This window comes from Cygnus olor, chromosome 1 (assembly GCF_009769625.2).
Source record: "Cygnus olor isolate bCygOlo1 chromosome 1, bCygOlo1.pri.v2, whole genome shotgun sequence".
In the NCBI taxonomy this organism is placed as follows: Eukaryota; Metazoa; Chordata; class Aves; order Anseriformes; family Anatidae; genus Cygnus; species Cygnus olor.
In genome coordinates, this window is record NC_049169.1 from 127,495,837 (window position 1) to 127,518,471 (window position 22,635).

Sequence of the window (22,635 nt, forward strand, 5' to 3'; positions counted from 1 at the left end):
TCTTGTCTGGGGGCGTGAGGAGGAGGTATCATCCCTTTTCCTTTACTCATATAAAAGCAAGCCTTCTCCTGTCTTCTTCTTCCTTTAGAACTTCTTAAAGTATTTGAATCTGTTCCAACCCCAAGATCTCCAGTCCCTTCAGAAACACATTATAGCTCTTGAAGTTAAACTGGGAGGGGGGGAGGAGACAGAAAACCATCAGCACACTTCCCAACTATTAGAGACTTGTTTCTTCGCCAAATGAGAGCATAAATAAAATAACTTTGTACTCTTAGCTCCAATGGTGGTACAATGCAGTGATCTTATTTCTAACCCAGCCTATAAGCGAGCAGCAGCTAAGTACCACTAGAAATAGAGCATGAAACATGGCTCGTTTCAGGCACTCTGAAAGACTCCCTTAGCATACATTAACACGTGCATCACACAAGAAAAAGGTTAGTGAATCTATCAAATCCAAGACTGATAGATATTCATACTGCAAGCAGAAGCAACTATTGCAAGTCTACGGCAAGAAGTCCTGATGGACTTCTCCTAAAAAAGGGGATGTTAATTCATGTCCAGTATATAGTTTTATTAGTAATAGGAAACGTTAAATGTCATTATAGGAAGACAAATATTTATACCCCAAAACCTGAAGCAGTGGGACCTCGCAATACTTAGTTTCAGGAGCATCAGTGAAAGATTTCTCATATTTGTTCATCACTTTTTAAATGCATGATGCCATCAAATACAGCTTGCATCCCTATCTTCTGCAGAAGACATGGGAAATCCCTTCTCCAGACACACTACACACAGGCAAGCTCTCCTCAAACTGTTTGTAAATTGTTGTTTACTTCCTCAAATATACTGAAATGAATGTTTAGTAAAACAATTTTTTAACAGGAGAGAAATAGTATTTAATTCTGTCTCAAGCATCCAATTAGAGCGGCAAACTCTTCAACTTTCAAAGTTCAAGAATTTGAGACAAAAATTATACACATAACACAACACTTATTTTAGTAATAGAACTGTCAAGTGCCCATTAGGCAAATATAATTCATACAAAAAGCCAGAGCTAATTTAATTGGTGTCCTTTTGGTAGTCCTTCACCCGATTTAAATTTATCCAGCTTAGCTTATGTAAACTATTTGAACACAGAGCATATCAGCTGGAATTTGAAAGGAAAACACGCTTTTAATAGATGAAGCCTGATCATTTCTAAACCTAATTAGTTAAAAATAAGGTGTGTGACAGTAGATTTATGCTAACCTAAAACAAAGATCCCCCCCCCTCAAGCACTGACATGATATTTAAAGGTCTGAAGAATACTTTACAGAAAACCTGCTGCTCTCAAGAGACTGATCTGCTTAGCAACAACACTATTCCTCACGGTAAGGATACCTTGGGGAAGCCCACCATGCAAAGCCACAGCCTCACACCATTAATTGTGGGCTGAAGGCGAGGGCAAGGCCGGGGCAGCCCAGGTCACCCTCAGAGTGAAGGACAGAGGAGCACAAGGCTCCAGTCCTCTCCACCGCCTTTCTCCCTGGACACCGGGGTCTCAGTCCTGGCACCCTACCAGAGATCTGACCCCTTATCAAAAAGATTTGCTGCAGCGTGGAAAACCTCCTTCAGAAACCTTGCTCAGGGGAGCCATACAATCACAGAAACACAGGGTTGGAAAGGACCTACAAGATCATCTAGTCCAACCGTCCTCCTATCACCAACACTACCCACTAAGCTACTAAATCGTATCTTGTAGCACTTTGTCCAAGTGCTTCTTGAACACCGTGAGGGACGGTGACTCCACCACCTCCCTGGGCAGGCTGTTCCAGTGCCTGACCACTCTTTGAAAGAAAAAGTTTTTCCTGATATCTAATCTAAATCTCCTCAGGTGCAACTTTTGGCCATTTCCTTGAGTCCTATCATTAGTTATCTGAGAGAAGAGACTGACCCCCTCCTCATCACAACCTCCCTTCAGGAAGCTGCAGAGAGCAATGAGGTCTCCCCTGAGCCTCCTCTTCTCCAGCCTAAACAATCCCAGCTCCCTCAGGCGCTCCTCATAAGACTTGTGCTCCAAACCCCTCACCAGTTTAAATCTTAACATCTCCCCAAACAAGTCCTTTAAGATGTGAGATAGAAACACGGGTTTTGGGTGGTGTGAGGTGGGGAGCCAGTTTGTTTACTTTTTGGTTTCATTTTTGTTTCTTTTCCTTTAAAGCTAAGCAGTACTGAGGCACTGTTGTGTAAAGGCAGTTACTCAGTTACTTCAGCGTTAGTGTAGGTAGCCCTTTGGACATCATGGGCACAAGCATGGCACCTCTGCCCCACTGAGGTGCTCCACAGGTAGCACGGGGTGTATCCACGTCCATCCTCACCATGCGTGACAGCAGGCAGATCACAGCAGTAGAGTTTTATACAGCATCTCTGAAGGGGCTACAAGATTATATATTGTAAGATTATAGCCCCTTCAGAGATGCTGTATAATCTAACCACATCACTAGGGCACAATCAGTAATAATTGTCATTGCAGCAATATGGCAACGCACATCTTTGCCACAGCAAACCAGGAGCATCTTTCTGGTTCTATGCTCGTGTAGATACAAGAAAGACTGCCCCAGAGAACCATCAGTTTGCAAGGAGCATCTTCATGAGGAGTAAAGCAAGCACCTGTGCTCACACACACAACCACGATGCTCAGCTGCAATGGCTAGCCTGGCCTGAAAAATGGTAGACAACTCGCATAAGACTTTTTACATCTGGAAGGAAGGAATCAATGTTTGCCAAAGGCTTGACTTCTTTTCACAAGTAATGTGGAGCAGAACACTTTTCAACACTCATAGGTTATTTGGCATGTGTAAGCCAGCTACACCCAAACATGCTACCTTAATTGAAAATTGTCATCTTTATACCATCTAATTTACTTCATGGTAGAAGCACTCACCAATTTCCTAACCACCTATAGTTGAAGCTGCAAGTATCAGCTTTCATGTAGTAAACTCCTGACACCACATAAGTTGTCAAACAGCAGAACAGCAGAACTAAAAAAAATCTAAGAAGCTCTAGATACATCAACTAAGCATTAGCACCCAGGAACACACAACTTGTCTTTTATATATGCATATGCACACACACATATACACGTACACTCATTTAGGCATATATACAGACTATATAGTTATATGGAAAATAACAAAAGAAAAAATGTAAAGAAGAATTTGTCTTCAAGAACGTGTGTGACATACCAATAACCACAACCAGCTGGGACACTGACGGATGGACACACACACAAAACTGGCTTCCAGAAATGAGAAGCAAAGAAAGCTATTAAGACCAAAGTGCACCAGACTAGGATTGCAGAATAACTCAGGTTGGAAGGGACCAGAGGAGATGTCTGGTCCATTCTTGCTCAAAGCACAAAGACATTTGACTAGGTTGCTCAGGGCTTTGTTCATGATCCTTGTGAGGATTGTGGAGTGTTTCTAGTAAGACAAGATAGAATGATGCCACCACAAAGTGCTCTGACTAGAATCTGACACAAAAGAAGAATCCCGTACAGATTTAGCTCATTTGGTACTAATGACAACAACAAAAAAAAATCCACACAAAACCCAAAGAACATCAACAAATTTAACAGTGCAAGGATAAGCAGATAATTATTCAAGTCTCAAGGGAGACTCTGTATTGAACACTCTTGTACTCACATATTTACATTTAGTAAAAACCTCAATCAACACCCAAAGTTTGGGTTTCTGTTTTTTGTTGTTGGTGGTTTGTTGGTTTTTGCTTTTTTTTTTTTATTGTTGGAACTCATCTCCCAATATAACACCAACCTATCACAAAATGCCTATGCCAAGTAAATCAAAGTCTGACAAACTACTGTTAAGTTTCACTCCATCTCCTCCTTTTAAAATCTTCTCTAAGGGTACTCAATTACTCTTGAAAAGTCTCTAAAGGAAAATAAAGGTTTCCTTCTCTGCAAGGAACTAAATGGAATCCCATCTATTTCCTTCGGTGTCATATTGGCTTATTACCTTCCTCTTTGCACTCAGCTAAGACTTCAAAGATAGAGTGGGAAACCTTCCAAGTCTGCCAGCCAGAATGCAGAAAGCAAAGGCGCTTGTCAATCCCCCCACCAAATCACCATTTTGAAAAGCCCTCTGCTTACTCGGTTTCTCCTGTTTAAATGAGTTCCATACATAAACACATTGCAGAAGGAGACACTACAGCCCAGACAGGTTGAATAATCAAACAGAACCAAATGAGATTGATAGAATACCCCCCATCGCTAGCAAGTTTTCCACACAAATCTCAGCTCAATCTTTCTGAGTAAGTCACAACAGATATGGACTGCTGGAAATTCTGCAGTCAAGACTTCATAAAGCCTTTAGGGCTTAAGAAATATCATCTATTGGTATTTCCACATTGTTCACACCAGAAAAACTTAAACCAATTAAGGTAAAAATATTTTTATCTACTTAAAAGAACTGCTAAGAATTGTGCTGTAAAATAACTTCATCCATAGCTCAAACAGTGACTGTAAAGAGTAAATACAGTCAACCAAATTCAGTTGGTACCGTAAGCAAAAGGCATTGACAAAGATTCTTTTAAGAGAACAAATGAAATTTTGCAAGACGTGGTATTTATTTTTAGGTATTAGTCATACAATACTACAACAGATTTTATTTTTCTTGTAATAGAAAGCATTTCATATTGAGGTGCTTCACTGATATTGATTTTGTGCACTTAACATTTATCTCTATTACAAAAGGTTTGACAGTGTTGTTAAAACCATTAACAATTGTATGTGGAAAGAAGTATGCAATAAACACACAGGTATGCAGTGCACCTTTTGAAAAGGAAAAATCTTCCTGAAAAATCAATGCTGAATTAAAATGCAGAAGGGAAAGACTGCCATATGCAAACACATGCCCTGATTTATTTTTGAGTATCTATTATCATTTCAATCAAATCTCCCCAAAACCTCATCATACATGAAACAACAGCAACAGATAACCAGCCTTGGATTGCTGTAATGGCTGTCAGGCCAATATAGGTCATGCAAAAAAGCACAGATCCCATCTGGACTTCAGTACGCCCTTGTTGATGTCATCTATGCAAGAAGCATTCCAAGGCCGCCTGATTTTTAAGTACTCCAATAATTTTAATGAGAAAATACTGAAAAGAACATAGCCTCTACTGGTTAGTCCCCTCAGATTTCAATTTATACATTTTTATTCAAATCCACACATTATTTCTCCAGTCATTTCAAGGATATCTCCAAGTTTGTTTATTAGAATTAATTAGCACTAATTCCTAGTTAACATAGATTCTTCAGGTAGGTGTCTAAGTATTCTTTGCATAAATGTGATGCAATTTATTTTAACGTCCTCACCTTTGTGATTTCCTCTCCCTAACATACTATCCGGTTAAAGTATTTCCGGGTTTATTATACGAAAGCCTCTATGTAACATCAAAAGTAACCCATAGGACTAAATTATCTGTCCTTTACAGGAAAAAAAAAAATCTCCATCTAAAAAGCTCTTATCCTGATTCAAAGAAGGATATCTAAGAAAAATTTATGAATCTTACCGACAAAGAAAACTGAGTTTGTTGGTTTGTAAAAGCTGTGCTCACAGGGGTCTGACCGCTCAATGAGAAGGTAACAAAAGTTGGCCTACACCTCATTGGTAAGCCTTGCATGTATTTGAAAGACTAAAACATCTTAATATTATTTTACAGTGTTTGAGAAGGCATTTGTTTTTCCTTACATATGTGTTATAGAAACCTGTATAGTATGCTAGGCATTTTTGTGTGAGTTTATAGGTTTACAGAAGGCTAAAAAAGAACTAAAAACCAAAACTAAAAACCAAACTAAAACCAAACTAAAAACCAAACCTAGTAAAAATAAGCGTCCGCAAATATTAAGGAGGCAATCAGAGTGTTTTAGGATGTGGTCAGATGCTCTAATCTAGCTACTACTGGTCCCTACCAAATTGTCAGCAAAACCAAGTATCCATAGGTGACTACAAATCCTTAATTCCATCACATCTCATTTACAGTTTTTATACATATATATTAATTTATAGAAGTAAATTAGTGTAAGATAGTATAGATTAGTGTAATAGAAGTAAATTAGTGTATTTTTCCTCAATGATGGAAGAGATCCCCAAACTTATTAGTATCCAATTTTAAAAGATGAAGGCCTGTTTTGCCATAAGGCTGCTATAGTTTTTGTTGGTTTTGTAGGTTTTGGTGTTTTGTTTGTGTTTTTTTGTTTTTGTTTTGTTTTGTTTTTAAATCTGTATGATTTCACACTATTAAGATAGGGAGCAGGTTCCCTTCTGCCCCCAACGTTGTGGCCCCCCTTTAGGCTGGCATTGCAGAAGAGGATACCCAGGAATAGCTCTGCTGCCCATACCCCGGAGTGCCAGATCAGTAACTCTCCTTCATGCAAGGACTTCCTGGGCCAACAGACCAAAGCTTTCACAGAGCCCGGCTGCTACTTTCTCGTGATGGATGACGGTCTCATCCTCATGGCAAAGACAAGCCACAGATCAAGCCACCCAGAACACGTGGATTCAAACACACATCCTCTTAACCCAGGTCAGGTCAACATTTAGTATTTCAACATCACCAATTTTTATTCACGACTGTCTTGCAACAATTGTCTTGTCTTTCACGATTGTCTTGCAACTCTGCCTCTACTGGAAGCGACTCTAATGCTCCACCACGTCGTTACCAGAGCAGTAGCATGGCAACTGCAACACAGAGTCATACAACCTTGCCATTAAAAAAAAAAAGTTTAAATGGAATGGTTATGTTCCAGTTGAACAAAGACTGAGAAAGCGGTAAGTACTTTTTTAAAGGAGTAAACTTAATTTTAACCACTACAAATGTGCTGGCTGCAGAACATACTTAAATCTGGGTAAATCATTAACCTATACTGTTTACACACCTATGGATACCAAACATAGATTATTAAGGTTCAATGGTAAGGTGACTGGAGCAAGCAAAAAGCGTACCAATCAGCATCCCAGTATACCTATACAAAAGTGTATGTCCAAAATGTAGCTATCATGAAGAGTCTGTATTCCTCCCTCCTTCCAAAAGTAAGGGAGAGCAGTACTCTCATACATGAGGTAGAATATTCTTATGTTGAGTTCAGTATTAAAAGCTTGCTTGAGGATATAAATACACTGAAGCATTGTGAATCACCCTGCAAAGATAGGTACACTTTGTTTTCTTAAAAAGTCTACACAGTTTAAAAAAAAAGTCAAAGCTTATTTTTTCCATCCATGACGAGTTATTTAAAAACCTGTTTTTTAGATATCCCAATACAAACAAGCTATTAAAGAGCAGCCAAATTTCCTGAAATTCAACTAAGAAAAATTAGATTATCTTCACCCTCCCACTAATTAGCCATCTCCTCTAATGAACAAAGATAGTCAGCACAAAGAAGCCAGTTACACGGCCTGGAAGTTTCTGGAATTAAGTTCAAGAAGTTCTAGTGCATGACAAACAAGTCAATAAATTTAATTATTTCCAAATGGACTGCACTGAAGCTCCATAAAACTAGTGTTACATAAAAAAATAAATCTGTACAGCATGGAAAAATTCTTCTGTCATTCTTCCATGGGTTCCAATTTTGATAGCTTAAGCAGGTTTTTCCAAGCACATAGAGCATACATGGCTGCAAGGGATTTCAAGAAGAGTAAAAGTACTAAGGTATTCAACTAAATACTAAAAACTAAGATATTTAAAATAAGATACTCAATACCAAAAGGCATTTTGAACTTTGTGCTTACTTCAGTCTGGTGAAATGGGAGCACCCACCCTTCTGCATGTGACACAAAATCAGAGCACAGTACCAAGTGCTCATACCATACAGTCATTGAGACACTCAGAGCCCATAAGAAAGCGCAGAACTTGGCTCTCCTATGAGTGTTTTAATACTGTAAATACCTTTTTCTTTACTGTTTTGCTCACTCTGCACAATGCTCACTTAATAAGCAGTTATCCATTTTTTTTTTTTATGAATTCCTGCTCAATGCAGGTATGTGATCATACAATTATTGAAAAGCAAACAAAGACAACCACAGATTAAGAAAACAGACACCTTGATTTTCTCATTTCTTAACTGAGTACTCTATTTAGCTACTCTGTTTTTTTTTAAAAAAATTTGTCTAACCACACACGTTCATACTTTTATGTAGGCTCTCCAGACTCTGTGCAGAAACTTGAAGAGCAGATTTAATCATTTCACATGATGCTTGTGTACGGTTCAAAAACTAGCCAGAATCTCAGACTGTACCAGACATGTATCCAAGCAACTACTACTCCCACTGAAATGTGAACTTTTTCAGTGGTGCCCAGTGCCAGGACAAGAAGCAGTGTACACAAACTGGAACACACCAGGCAGCACTTCTGTGCTGTGCAGGTGACAGAGCCCTGGCACAGGCTGCCCAGAGAGCTGTTGGGTCTCCTCCTTGGAGATCTCCAAAAGCTGCCTGGGCCTTGCCCTGGGCAGCCTGCTCTGGGTGTCCCTGCTTGGGCAGGGCTTGGAGCAGGTGACCTCCAAAGGGCCCTGCCAGCCTCAGCCACGCTGTGATCCTGAGAAGAAACAGCAGTAGAGATGGATAAGACGAACCCTGCCACTTGCCAGACTTCACAGAAGGGAGGCTGCTCAGCCTCCCCCAGCCAAACCCCAAATTCCAGCAGGCTCCAATTACTACCCTTGTCTCCCAACTTTGTTCTCTTCTGCACTATCCTTAATAATCTGTCCATTTTGTCATCAAATTTCTTCTCCTCCCTTCCTCACGCAGCCATCCTACACTTTAAGCTGTCTCCACATCAAATCAGACGAGTTTCCTACTCTCCTCCAGCTCTGCTCAAGCTTGGATCCAGTAAGCTGCTGAATTCCAAGCAGCAGTAAGCGTGTCAAGCAGGTGGGTGGGTTTTCTTTTTTCTTCCGAGAACCGTATGAAGCTTGGCCAAGTTTTTACCGTATTTCTGAAAACTTCACCAAATACATAACCATGAGAAGGTGAGCCTTCCACTCCTTATTCAATACTGTAAAAGTGCTGAAGATGTTTAAAAGAAACCTTTTAATTTTTTCTTCTGAAGTAGCTTCTCTCTTTCTCAATTAACTGTAAGGGCTTGAATAAAATAAAAGAGCTAGAACTAAACCACATGCAAATCCATAAAATAATCAGACTGAGGCAGTCATCCAGGAAGGGTGGAGGAAAAAAAAAAATTCAGCCCAAACACATTTGGCAAAAGTTACAAACAATTTAACAAATGGGTCTTAAAGGGGAAGCATTGGGAACCTTAATTATAGATGGTAGCTCCAGATTTGTCTACTTAAAAAAAAATAAAACCAAAAGTAAGACTTGAAGCTTCAGTGTCTTTTTTTGCATTTGGAAAAAAAACACAACTTTTTTCTTAAACAATATGAGTGGATATGTATGGGAACCTCTAATATTCTAAGCTAATGTATCTCACATTTTATCTCCAAATCTGTATGTAATAGGCTATGGTTAGTATTACAGAATCCAGTTTATCAAATTTACAAGTTTCACGCTGACAACCACAATACTGGCGAAGGGTTTACTCCACATAGAGCAGAGACCCAAGACGAAGCAAAAAGGATGGATGTAGGATAATGTATAGTTTGGAACTGGTGAGGCCTCTTCTCTGACAGCGTGAGTTTTATTTGCCACTACGCTAACACCAGAATGCTTTAAATGTATATACTTTGATGTTTAAAGTCAAAGCCATCCTAAGAACTGCAAATCATAAACAGAGTAGCCACTGGGCTAAAGAACAAAAACAAAAAAACACCTTTGTGCAAACTTTGAACCAGCATGTGTTTGTTTTGTTGTGTGGGGGTTTTGTTTTCTCAGTTCTTGAAACTGCCTTCCGTTCTGCCCGAAGTTTAAGACCCTATCAGGAAGCCTGTATCAGTTACCCACCGCATTTCTTTCCTGCATGATACTGCTGCTTCAGAAGTTTGTCAGCAAAACACAACAAGAGAGTTAATATGAAGAGAGCAGTTCATGCAACAGCACAGCTACCCTAGGCTTCTGCTTGACCCCATCAAGAGAGAGACCTACAGCCAGAAATGATGAGGTGCTGCTGGTGAAATCAGGAAAGGCTGAAATCAAGCACAGTAACAAACCAAGAGCTCAATACAGCAGAAAAAAAAAGGGAAGACGATAGGTCTTCAACATGCACATGCAATGGCTACAGAAGGGAAGGCAATTATCCAGGGAAAGTGGTTCAGATCACACATGGGGGCGGGGGAACCGCTCCCTTCTGAAGTACTGCATGCAATTCATTAGGCATTGCATGGGTATCTTTTTTTTTAAACCACAAACTTAGATCAGCAAACTGATACAGACTTAAAACAGCTGCGGATGTAATTTAAATTGAACACTGCCAGTTGCTTACTCAGGAGGACATTTGCAGGATTACCTAGAGAGAGAGTACAAGTCTCATTAGTAGAAGTGGCATTTTCTAGAATAACTGGGATAAAAAGCCCTCAAACCCCTAGCCGTTTTATCAATTTTTATCACAGCTTATTATTTGGGTTTATTATTTCTGAAAGGGCTGACGCAAATGATTTTTTCCATTACAGGAAGAATAATGAACTCTGCAGCCTGAGAAGAAATACTTAAAGTATTTGTTCAGTGTTGTTTTGTTCTAACTGGAGACTCTGCCATGCTCTTTCCAGCACCTTCAAAACTCATATCTGGGTGATGCTATTTTGCCATTTCAACACCATGGAAAAATTAGCAAATTCTGCTTCTTGGATTAACATTGCAGATTAATATCGATAATTGGATTTACATATTTGCCAAGAAAATTTGGTTGTGTTCATTTACCATATTATTTCTATTAAGACTTAGTATCTGTCACTATATCCATGTGGTCAGAAGGGACCATACCATAATATCATTACAGCACGATGAACAGCAAACGAACAACTTACAAAGAAATGCTTAATTGTGCCAACACATCTTCCTAATAAAACTCAGAATTTCTACTTGTAATTTTAAACAAAGTTACCAGATTCAATTTTGGAACCACCTTTGTGTTCTTGTGAATAGGAAATAATACAACTGATTAAAGAATGGTATTTGGGAGCAGCACACTTAGCAGTTAAATATTGTTTAAATATAGATCACAGAACCTGTTGTGCAGCTTAGTTAAACTGAAGCTAAGAAGTGGAAGCCTTAGAGAAAAGAAAAAGACATTTGATGATTTACACCAATTAATTAGTAGCAATACCATTTTCCATGAACCCAAATTTCACCGAAATCCTGAGGCTTATGTTTTTAACATAGGTGCTAGGCCTGCCTGTAGAGAGCAGCAACAACAGACTTTATCACACAGCAGTTCAATACAAACACTGTTTTATACCATGTGTTTCACAAAAACTGCATCCCCCACAGCAACTCTAACACAGACTCACATAGGTCTAACTCATTGCTTCTATGTGTACTAAGGACTTACATGGTATTAAATCCCCTTCCCTATGATCCTGTTTCATACAGCTTTAACCCCTGCTTTAGGATTACAAAATAGACAGACATTTGAATAGATTCATAATGCCATGTTGTGTACTAAGAATTACTTATTTCTCCATCAACATCAACAACTGATAAACAGAGCATTGTTTTAATCCATACTATACCATACCAACAGTGATTTCTGCAAATACATTGCAGGTTGTATTTACAAACAGTGCTTTGCAAGTCAGCCTCCCTAGCAACATGTGAATTGCAATAGCAGCATAAAAGTCCTTGGACAAACTGCTGTAGCAATGGGAGGAGAACACTGGAAAATATACAGCTGAATGTGAAGAAATTTTCTCATGTTACATTCGTGCTACATGGCCTGTGTGCATTTAGGAGGGACAGGAAAAATGGCTGAGAAGGCTAACTAGCATATGTATATAAAAAAAACAGGACTTGGTTAGAAAGTTTAGAATTCCAGCCATGGATGGAAACTGTTGTGATAAAAGACAAGACACTAACAGAAATCCTGTAGATGTGGTACTTATGAACATGGTTTAGTGGTAGACTTGGCAGCGCTAAGTTAATGGTTGGACTTGATGATCACAAAATGGTTTGGGTTGGAAGGGACCTTAAAGATCACCCAGTTCCAACCCATCCACACCATGGGCAGGGAAACCTCCCACCAGACCAGGTTGCCCAAAGCCCCATCCAGCCTGGCCTTGAGCACCTCCAGGGATGGGGCATCCACAGCTTCTCTTGGAAACCTCTCTCAGTGCCTCACCACCCTCTGAGTGAAGAATTTCTTCCTTATATCTAATCTAAACCTACCCTCTTTTAGTTTAAAGCCATTCCCCCTTGTCCTATCACTACACTCCCTGACCAAGAGTCCCTCCTCAGCTTCCCTGTAGCCCCCTTTAGGTACTGGAAGGCCACTACAAGGTCTCCCTGGAGCCTTCTCTTCGCCAGGCTGAACAGCCCCAACTCCCTCATAGGAGAGGTGCTCCAGACCACTGATCATCTTCAGGGCCCTCCTCTGGACTCATTCAAATACATCTATGTCCTTCTTGTGCTGGGGACCCCAGAGATGAACACAGGGCTCCAGGTGGGGTCTCATGAGAGCATCACCTCCCTCACCCTGCTGGCCACGCTGTTTTTGATGCGGCCGAGGATATGGTTGGCTTTCTGGGCTGCAAGTACACACTGCCGGCTCATGTCGAGCTTCTCATCAACCAACATCTCCCAGGGTCCTTCTCCTCAGGGCTGCTCTCAATCCATTCTCCACTCAGCCTGTATTTGTGCTTGGGATTGCCCTGGACCAAAAGCAGGACCTTGCACTTGGCCTTGTTGAACCTCAGGGGGTTCACACAGGCCCACCTCTCAAGGTCTCTCTGGATGGCATCCCTTCCCTCCAGCATGCCAGCTGCACCACACAGCCTGGTGCCATCGGCAAACTTGCTGAGGGTGCACTCAATCCCACTGTCCATGCCACCAACAAGGATGTTAAATAGTTCCGGTCCCTGAGGGCCACCGCTCATTACTGATCTCCACCTGGACATTCAGTCGTTGACCGCAACTCCTTGAGTGCAACCATCCAGCCAATTCCTGACCCATCGAGAGGTCCAATCATCACAGCTGTGTCTTTCCAATTTGGAGACAAGGTTGCCATGTGGCACAGTATCAAATGCTTTGCACAAGTCCAAGTACATGATGTCAGTTGCTCTTTGTGGGGGTTCCCAGAACCTCCTTTTCTCCTCAGCTCATAAACTGGAAAAAGGTATTTCTTCACTGTGCTCCACAACCTACTTGATCACCATGGTAGTCTCCCCCCCCCCAAAAAAAAACGTTGCCTGTTCATGGTGAGAATCTCTGGAAAACTCACACCTCCGATATTAAAAATACAGACTGGGGAGCATGCTGCCATAAGATAACCCATTTGCTCTCATCATTGTCACCACATCGATAAGATTGCGATGCTCCTCTTGTCATTTTGTTAATTCAGAAGCTTAACCCACAGACAGAAAATAAGCAGAGTTTACCACTGAATTACAGAGGAACTGCTTAAGAGATAATTAACCAGCTGCAGGTTGAACATGTATTTGTGAGACTGGAAAGAATACGGTAGTGCCTTGTGATCAGAGTATAAGCTGCTGAGCAACACTGTTTGTAACTGCATAAGCAACATCTGTGAACCACTGACAGCTGAGGAAAAAATGCTCAGACATTCTCCTTAGTCATTCATAGCACTTCCAGAATACAAGCGAAATAAACAGGGTGCACCTCAAGCTGAAGATCAGAAGCTTTTTTCCCTTCAAATTTAAAAACCAAATGAAGCGTAACAACTGGTTCAGTGACATTTAGATGCAGATAACTTTTCAAGGTCATTTGATGACAGGTTATGGGATTTTATGAAGTATTCATATGCTGTTTTCGCAGATAGGATTAAATGAATCTTGAACTTTCACTTTTGAAAACGTCTTCTTAGTAAAGATCCATAAACACAATATTGAAATTTAAAAAAAAAAAAAACAAAACACAAAATTGGTCCTAGAAGAACCACAAAAGTCAAAGTTTTAAATCAAAACTCCCAAGAGTCAGTATGAATTGCACTATCTCAAGGTGAGGGCTTGTATAGTTGCAACAGGTATCCTGCTGCATTGTTCTGTTGGTACTCGAGGAATGCTAGTTCTCAGATTGGTCTCATGCATCAACAAGCACTGCCACTCTCCACACCTACATCAGGTGCCAAGGAGTCTGGCCAGGTGACCAGAGGGAGATCTTACCTTCGTTCCTAAGTATCTATGGGAGGATTTAAGGAAGAAGAAGCCATACTCTTGGAGGTGTCCGCTGAAAGGACAAGAAGCAACAGACATCAAGTGAAGCACAGGAGGCTCAGTATGAGCTTAAGGAAACACTGTGAGGATGGCTGACCACTGGAGCAGGTTGCCCAGAGAGGCTGTGGACTGCCTGTGGTTGGAGATACTCAAAACCCAGCTGGACACGGTCCTGGGCAACCTGATCTAGGTGACCTGGCTTGAGCAGGAGGTCTTGGATTTCCACAGGTGCCTTCCAGCCTCTAAGACAACTGCAACACTTTTGGAGTTCTCTTAAGACTATGGTATATGGTATTACTTGGAAAACAGGAAAGCATTTCTCAAATTGGACAGAAGTGCAAAACTCCACACGTTCACGTTACCCCTCTCTACAGTGTCTTGGTCCACGGTTAACTCCTACTTCAATGTTCTCATACTTCTTTGAGGCAGCTATTAGTTCTCTAATCATTGTTACCCACTGTCCCAACATGCCTAAACCAAGAGAGCTCTTAAACGCAGTATTGCTCATCTTGTCTCTGCTGAAGGTCAACTAGCTGATCTTTCAACATAAACAGTCTTTTGAATTTTCAGAGGATTTCTTTTTATCTTCTTCTAAAGGAAAAAAGATAAAACAAAAACACGAAAAGAACAAAAACCACAACAAATAGCTTTGCTTCTTTATTCCCCACGTCATCTATATTAAAGAAGCCAATTTGTTATGTTGCATAATGTAGTGCAGTTGATACTGCTGTCCATACCACAACAGAAAGTTATTTTGGCAAACATTCACAAATGGCTGTGAATTTCAGGGATGGAACAGCAATTACAACTTTTGTCTTGAAATAAAGTTCCATGGCCAAAATGCTAAGACAAAGGTAATAAGTTTTTTTTACTTAATGATCCCTCTTAGAGGCCCCCTGGAACGGAATGATTTCACTGGGCTAGCTTCCTATGCTGGAAGAAACAACAGGAGCTATGCTGTCTTGACTGTGAAAATAAGATGGAGATACAAGATATACTTTAACATTCTTTGACGATGCTGAAGCCCAAAACGACTGCTCAGGACATTCTAGGTTACCAGGGTTTGCCTCACCAGCCTATTAGCCCTTCTTTGTGACTTTTTTTTTTTTTTTTTTAAATAGCAGGTGACTTATTAGCTGTTCAAGTTCTCTACTTTGCATTACAAAGAGAATACTGTCAAGTCTAAAAAGCAATGACAAAACACTGTGGAACAGAAGTCAGACTACTGTGCTGTAAAAACCCTCGGATCTACAAGTCAGACGTTGATGAAACTGAACTAAACGTATGAAAATGCCTCAACGTTTCATGTTCCTCTCAGGATTTTAGGTTTTTAATTTGTTGTGGAGATGCAGAAAATTTGTTAGAGTTTACTATTTTAAACACTGAAAAAGAGAGAAGATTTCAATGAGAAGTTACTGGAAGGGATCAGAATATTTATTTTCATTCCCAAAGAAACATCAGGTTTTCGTCTTTTCATTGCTTGCCCAGCTCCGAGTATATTTATGATTCTTCTGCAGTGTAGCAGTGCTGACTACATTACAGATGACTGCATTAGAAAGGATAGCCTCCTGTAACCAAGAACGGACAACTGGCTTCTTGTCTCCCTCCTACTTCCCACACTGAGTATGCTGGGAGTCTAGAGAGAGCTCCTAGCTTAAAAGCTCCCATACCTAACATCTCTCTCTCATTTCAGCCCACAGGGATGGTCTGGCACTCAAAGACAAAGCTCCAGAAAAACAGTTACATTTCTTAACCGTGTTTTGAAACTGATCCCCACGCTATTTGCTATTTATGATTACACTGCCGCCACACAGTTCAAAGGCCACCAAATCACCACAGCTTATCAAAGATCATTCAACACAGCTTCCTCACAGAAGGGCACAAGGGGAAGAAAAAGCTGAAGTAGCCATATTCGGGTATAGATATCATGCACCTATTACAACATTTAATACTACATCAAATAAAACATTATAAACCAGGAGAGGTGCTTACTATTTGTCATCGCTCTCCCAGGTGAATAGTTTGAACACAAGTGGCACTGAAACTATCACCTCTGACCTGCTTACGGCTCTCATCACCGTGACTTTAACCCTTTGGAATGGATTAAGAGAGGATCTCTCTTTCTCAGGTTCCTTAAGTCTCAGTAGCCTCAAATTCCTCCATCCTGTTCACAATAAAATACGATCCACTTATGACATCCTCTAAATGCTGATGAAAGGACTATTAACGAAGCAATTTTAATGCACACAGCTTCTTCCACATTAATACTGAAGATCTACATCATGTAATGCAGTTATTACAGTATGTATAAAAAAATTAACTAGACAACTTCAGTTAGCAAATTCCTTACCTAGAATTGCTTGAGGAATTTTTGAAGGTAGATACGGTACTTCTCACCATTAGAAAATGGACGACATCTTGCCACCTCACTCAGTATTTATATACTTGGAAGAGGGACACGAACAGCCAGACCTTCCCTGTTAAAGCAAAACTCTGATTCACCAGGGATTCACAGAATGAACAGCCAGACATAGGACTTGCAGCTCAAGCAATGGTAAAACTGGTACTTCCAAAACATCTACATGAAGACAAAGTAAACACCAATTTATTGCCTACTCTACATTTTATGGGGAAGGAAGGATAAGGTTATTTTTCCTCCTATATCTGCTTCTAGTTCTGGTCCTCCCACCTTCCTTGAGAATCATCTTAACTTTTTGACTTGGTTATAACATTCCTCGTTACTACAAATTTAGACTTTAAGTGAGGAGAGTAAAAATCCTATTTGTAACCCTAAAAAAAAGTATCTGCTAAATACAGAACCAAACTAGAGACCTGAGAGTCAATCAACACGTCCAGGTACCCAAATTTTCAGTATCTTTCAAAACTCCCTCCTTCGCCAGGCATCTCCAGATACACAGAAAACAGGCAGCATCTTCAAAAAAAGCAACATGCACTTCTCATAACCATAGGATCTGCTCCTCTACAACAAGGAGTGAATGCTACTGGGACCTCTCTATGCATCTTCAGATGCTCCTAGTTTTGTTTGTTTTTTTTAAAACAAAAGTGGATCCTTAACACTGGTAAGATCTGCTGACCATAGTTAATTCAAAGATTTGTGGAACCGGTGACGTCGCACAAGTCTGTACAAAGTATTACCACGTGCCTAAGCCATGGGACCTTTAAAAACCCCGTCTTCCTACAACACTGAAATTGTTGGTCTACTAAATTCAGTATCTGATTTCTGACAGCAGCCAAAAGAGAACACAGCATAGCACAAGAGTGGTACAAGCACGTGAAGACGATTCCTCTGAATACTCTCCCAAAGACCCTGCCCCACACAGACACCCCCAAACCTCCTATCATCCTCCTCGTGCTCAAGTCAAATAACCTCTGCCTCCTATCTAGATTTCAGCACAGTCCTGTTTTGTGCATTGTGAAGAAATCAAAGCTATTTCCCAACACAGCCCATAAGCTAAAAAGGCCATCATTTGACAGCAAGACAGTGGTAAGAAGGGCAATTTAATTCAAGGATTATTTATCAAATGCAGATTAAAGATCAGTTTCTCTCAAAATTCAGGTTATCATCCTTTCAACACAAGTTGCTGAATGAAATTTTATAAATTGGCTTGTAGCGGACTAAAGCAGTTGATTACAGTAGTTACTCCAGGACTTGCATGCTATTAGTCTTCGCTTGTGGTAAAATGAGTACAGCTTTAGGGAACAGAACAAGCTAAAAACAAATCTTCCTTAGCTAACCAACAGTTGCAACTGTTAACGCAAAAAGACAAAGCAATGACTCAACTATACGTGTTTTTGTTTTGTTTTGTTTTTTCCTAAAAATGCTGCATTCATTAATAAGAGGCCACAAAGCTGAGTGATGCTCAAACGTCAGGAAAAAAGGCTCAGATCCTCGAGGAGCCAGCAAAGGGTTATAGGGTTCTTCACCTACAGAAGCTCATGTGAAGCTGAGCACAATTAGGGTGCTCCAGAGCAACCCAGTTTCAGGTTGCTTTTCTTGAACACTGAGAATTGTCTCAAGTGCTGTCTGAAGGAACATAGGAACCTAGAAATTTCCAAAGTGATTAAATTATAGCTACAGCCACAGTTTATCCGTGTTCTTCTGACTGCACGTAGTCATGAATAATCACTCACATTTTACCATAGTCAGTGCTGTTAAGTGGAACAATTCAGCTACAGCGCTGAATTAGGACTTTTAGTCCAAAAGGGGAGCCGAGCAAGCAGGGGGGAAAGGAAATGGAAAACAGCACAATTGTTGCACAGGCTTTTTCTACATGAAACAAATTTACAAAAAAGAATTCCCTTTCTTTCCCTTATTGTTCTAAAATTCAACAATTTCAATATTGAGATACTCTCATTTAAGTTTTGTAAATCAAACTGAACATCTCTAATCTGCTTAAGTCTTTAAAGAATCCTTTAGCCTCTTTAATTTTTGCAGATTTGCACTATCCAAACAACAGTAACCCTTTTTGGCTCTTTGCAACAAACTACTGTTACGCTGATCCTTCAGTGTATTTGCATCCATTAGCACAGACATTACATTTACAATAGAAACCAATATTCACCACCAAATAACTTATCCACACCTTGTGAAAAGAGCCGATCCTAAAAAACATGTATATTTTATTTACTATATCTTGTATCTGCCATATTTATAGAACAAATATTATGCAGATCTAGTTGTAGAAAAACACTGATAAAAGACTAATGCTGAAGACACTGCCACGTGATCTCATGCTGTAAAGCCAACCCTATAAATAGTAGCTGAATTTTTATTCTCAGGCATATAACAGACAGGAATATACAGAGAACTCATATACGTGTGTATGAGTTCCAATTAGGAAACACAGCTTCATAAAAAAAAGAATTAAAGTGTTAAAGGCTGCTGATTAGTAGCTTCATAAGACCACAATGTATTTTGATATTAGCAAAAGGTAAATTCAGCAGAACAGAACTTCTATATTTAAGAGATGGCTAACAAAGCAGACTCTGCTACATCTAACAGCCACTAACAGAGCCTATTAAAATAGCATTGATTTTACATATACATATCAGTCATCTGGAGGCGAGCGAGTTCTTGCACACTCTCAAAGTACCCGATCAATGCATAATTGTCCCATCTGAAGCAAGGATCAGCTTTTCAAGTTCATTTCAGATAGACTTCATGTGCAGAAAGTATGACTTACTTTCTCAAAGCCTTGCATCACCCTGTGTTTTCTTGGACACCTGGCAGTAAATAAGCCTTTGGGGAACAGTTCTAGTTCAGTACCGCAATTTATTACTGTAGCCATTAAGGATAAACTATCACAGCCACATCTTCAAGCCAAACAAAAAAGCAAGGGTAGAGATTTTTATTCTCTACAATTTCACTGTGTATTGCAAATATCACCTGAAGGTAACTGTCGCAAAAGCAGCAGGAGAAAAAAGACAAGTGGCTCATTAGTTTCAGTCTGTTTTTTTTTTTTTTTTAAATCAACTGATAAAAGCATAGCATCTTCTGAAACTTATGGCAATGATCTTTCTTAATACTACAACTGAAGAGGTTCAAAAGCACATTTGGGGAGAAAAAATTTGGCGATGTAAGAAAAAAACAAAGATGAAAATCTTACACGTCATACAAAAGTCTTCTTCCCTCAAGATCACCTTACATTTATAAAACATACAGAGTATTTCTGTATCACAAGTGGACTATTTGTCAGAAAGTAATCATCTAATCTGATACTAGGCATTACAAAATTCAGTGCAATTTATTTAACAAAGGCAGGCATTCAACTTCACAGAAAAACGGATTAAGTCAAGTTTACACATGTTGTTTTTTTGCCCCACTGAATGAATGTATGTACAGCACAGAGTGACAGTTTTATCTATTCCAAGTTGACACAGCGCACATCTGGCATCTAAGAGTGAAGTTCTTAAATTTTATTGCTAAAATAAACACAGAAGTGTTGAGCTTGATATTTCACCAGGGTTTTTTCCAACCAAGACTTCTTTTTTTCCTTCCCTAATTGACATTTGCAGAAGTCACACAAAAAAGTGCAGAACCGTAGAAGCCTAAGGAACGGAATAACCCACACTGGAAAATTCAAGAACAGGAGATGAAGCTGTCTGTAAAATGCGGTGTAAAGGCAGATCTCACTTAGAGTTATTTCCCACTGTCGGAAAAGAAAATTAGCCTGCTGTTCCTGATTATAGTATTTGTAAGATACTTTTATAGCTGTATTACAGGGAAAAAAAAATACTACCTCTCCCCCTCCACCTCCATTCTCATAAGCAATGATTCCCCTCTTGTACTTCCACATTCTATCACCTCATTAGTTAATTATTGCTTAAACCCAACCATACACCACCTGCATATTTTATAATAGAGAGATACTTTCTGACTTCCTCATGTGCAGGAGTATAACCGAACTACAAAGCTTGAAAGGTAAAGTTTGTGTAAGTATGACTTAGTTACTATCAGACATTCAGCCTTCAGGAGAAAAACATTATAAAGATCAGAGTTTTTTTGTATCCTAATTAGAACAAAACTGTTAAATGTATGACAAAAAACGCATCATGCAGTAGAACAACTCATGCTAGATAACCGACTTGTTTTCCCCTTCCTCTTGAAGACACGATGCAGAGGACAGCTCAGCTTTCCAGGTGCTCAGATACCCCCCAACTAACACCTCGCTTCCCATAGGACAAGGACAAGTACCTCCGACCATGCTGTTTAGTGACACGAGAAATGCTTCTGTTTTCAGAAGATGAAAATACGGTAAGCTACCCACCAGATGAACATGTAAACTTTTGAGCGCTATCTGGATTTATGACTCCAATTGTATTTCAGTGTGGTGCTGGGGTTGTTGCTCTCTCTAGCAAACTGGGAGAGGTTAGATGATAAACCACCTAATCTCTCTGCACACAGTGAATTTGGGTACAAAACAGCCATGAGATCCAACTCCTAATGTTTACTACAGTCACTTATTAAGTGCCCACTGCAAATACGGCTGTTAGAAAAGAACTCAAAGCTCTCTGGTTAATATTCATCAGTATCAAGGATAAAGTCTTACAAAAAAAAGAAAAGCAGCATTCCACCCCTGACCATTTCTAGAAGTCAATGTTTAAGCTATAGTAAAGCATCTAAAAACCCTAATAAAGAAAAACAAACAATGCAGCCAGTAACCAACCTTCATTCTCACATTAAAATAATTATTATTAATAGGTAAAGCAATCCCCATGCACTTCCCAAATTTGCACCGTTCAACAACTGCCCCGTACAACAGCAATCCTGAAGGAGAACAGTCACACAGAAAAAAAACATTTCTACAACAGATTTTTATCAGACATTCTGGAGGTTCACCAAAAGACATACCAAGGTCCTACAAATAAGGACATTTGTTCAAAGCAAGTTGCAGCATAAAACAGCAATCTTCATTAATACACATTATTAAGAGTTTGCCATTCGAAATTTGAGCAGTATTTTCCAACAAGAAATGAGACCCTGCAAGATTCTGTGCAACTGGAACAGTGAAGCAAAAATGCAAAACAACTGAACTGTTTGTATTTCTAATACAAAAAACAAGTCACTTGTCACTAATCACAAGCAAAAACCCAGAAGAACCATCCTAAGCTTTCATCTTTTAAATATAAGTGGACAAAACACAGCAAAGGACAAATGACTGGAACTTCTAAGGAGAAATGGCAATTAACATTGAAAAGTGATCCCAGTTTACTTCAGTACTCCATCTTAACCGTAGCCTACAACCTAGGGAGCCTTTTGTGTTGGTTCCTATTCAGTAATCTCAAATGCTCTGAGTCAAGAAATTGTAATTTAATTAAAAAAACAAAGGCAGCTCCAAACAACTTCCGATGCACAGAGACAGACACAGTGACTCTCCTGGGGGTCCCCAGAGCATCCCAGCTCAGGCCATTGACAAAGCTGCAAAATCTACCTAAAATGCCTTCTCACCCGCCAGCAAAACTTATTTCTCCTTAAGCTTTATTTCCAGGTTTCTTAAGTAGAATAGATGAAGGACTTGTGCTGTTAGCATCTTCCAGCTCAATTAAGTTGTGCCTCATCACCAAGGAGCACAACGCAGGGATAGCTCGCAGCACTGCCGTATATTGAGAGGCGAGGAAATCCCATCTGTTTGTTTTGCAAAGGGACTTGTCGAACGATTACATCTTCAACTAAACTAATCATTACAAATAAGTGTCAAAGAAAACGCTGGCCATGCCTCTACCTTAAAAGGGTATAAACAGCAGTATATGAACAGCGGTATATGAAGAACAAAGGCACCACC

At 39.8% G+C, this 22,635-nt stretch overlaps 1 protein-coding gene across 6 annotated transcripts in view; it reads right to left on the bottom strand.

The window, feature by feature from the left end:
* CDKL5 (cyclin dependent kinase like 5) overlaps nt 1–22,635 on the bottom strand; it is a 135,717-nt gene that overhangs the window by 101,541 nt on the left and 11,541 nt on the right. For 2 of the 6 annotated variants that reach the window (XM_040532613.1, XM_040532578.1), the window contains exon 1: nt 16,683–16,981. The exons of the other annotated variants lie outside the window; for them this stretch is intronic. The gene's annotated coding sequence lies outside the window, so the exon portion shown is untranslated. Of the gene's footprint in view, nt 1–16,682; nt 16,982–22,635 lie in introns of those variants that run through there. 6 annotated transcript variants of the gene reach the window in all.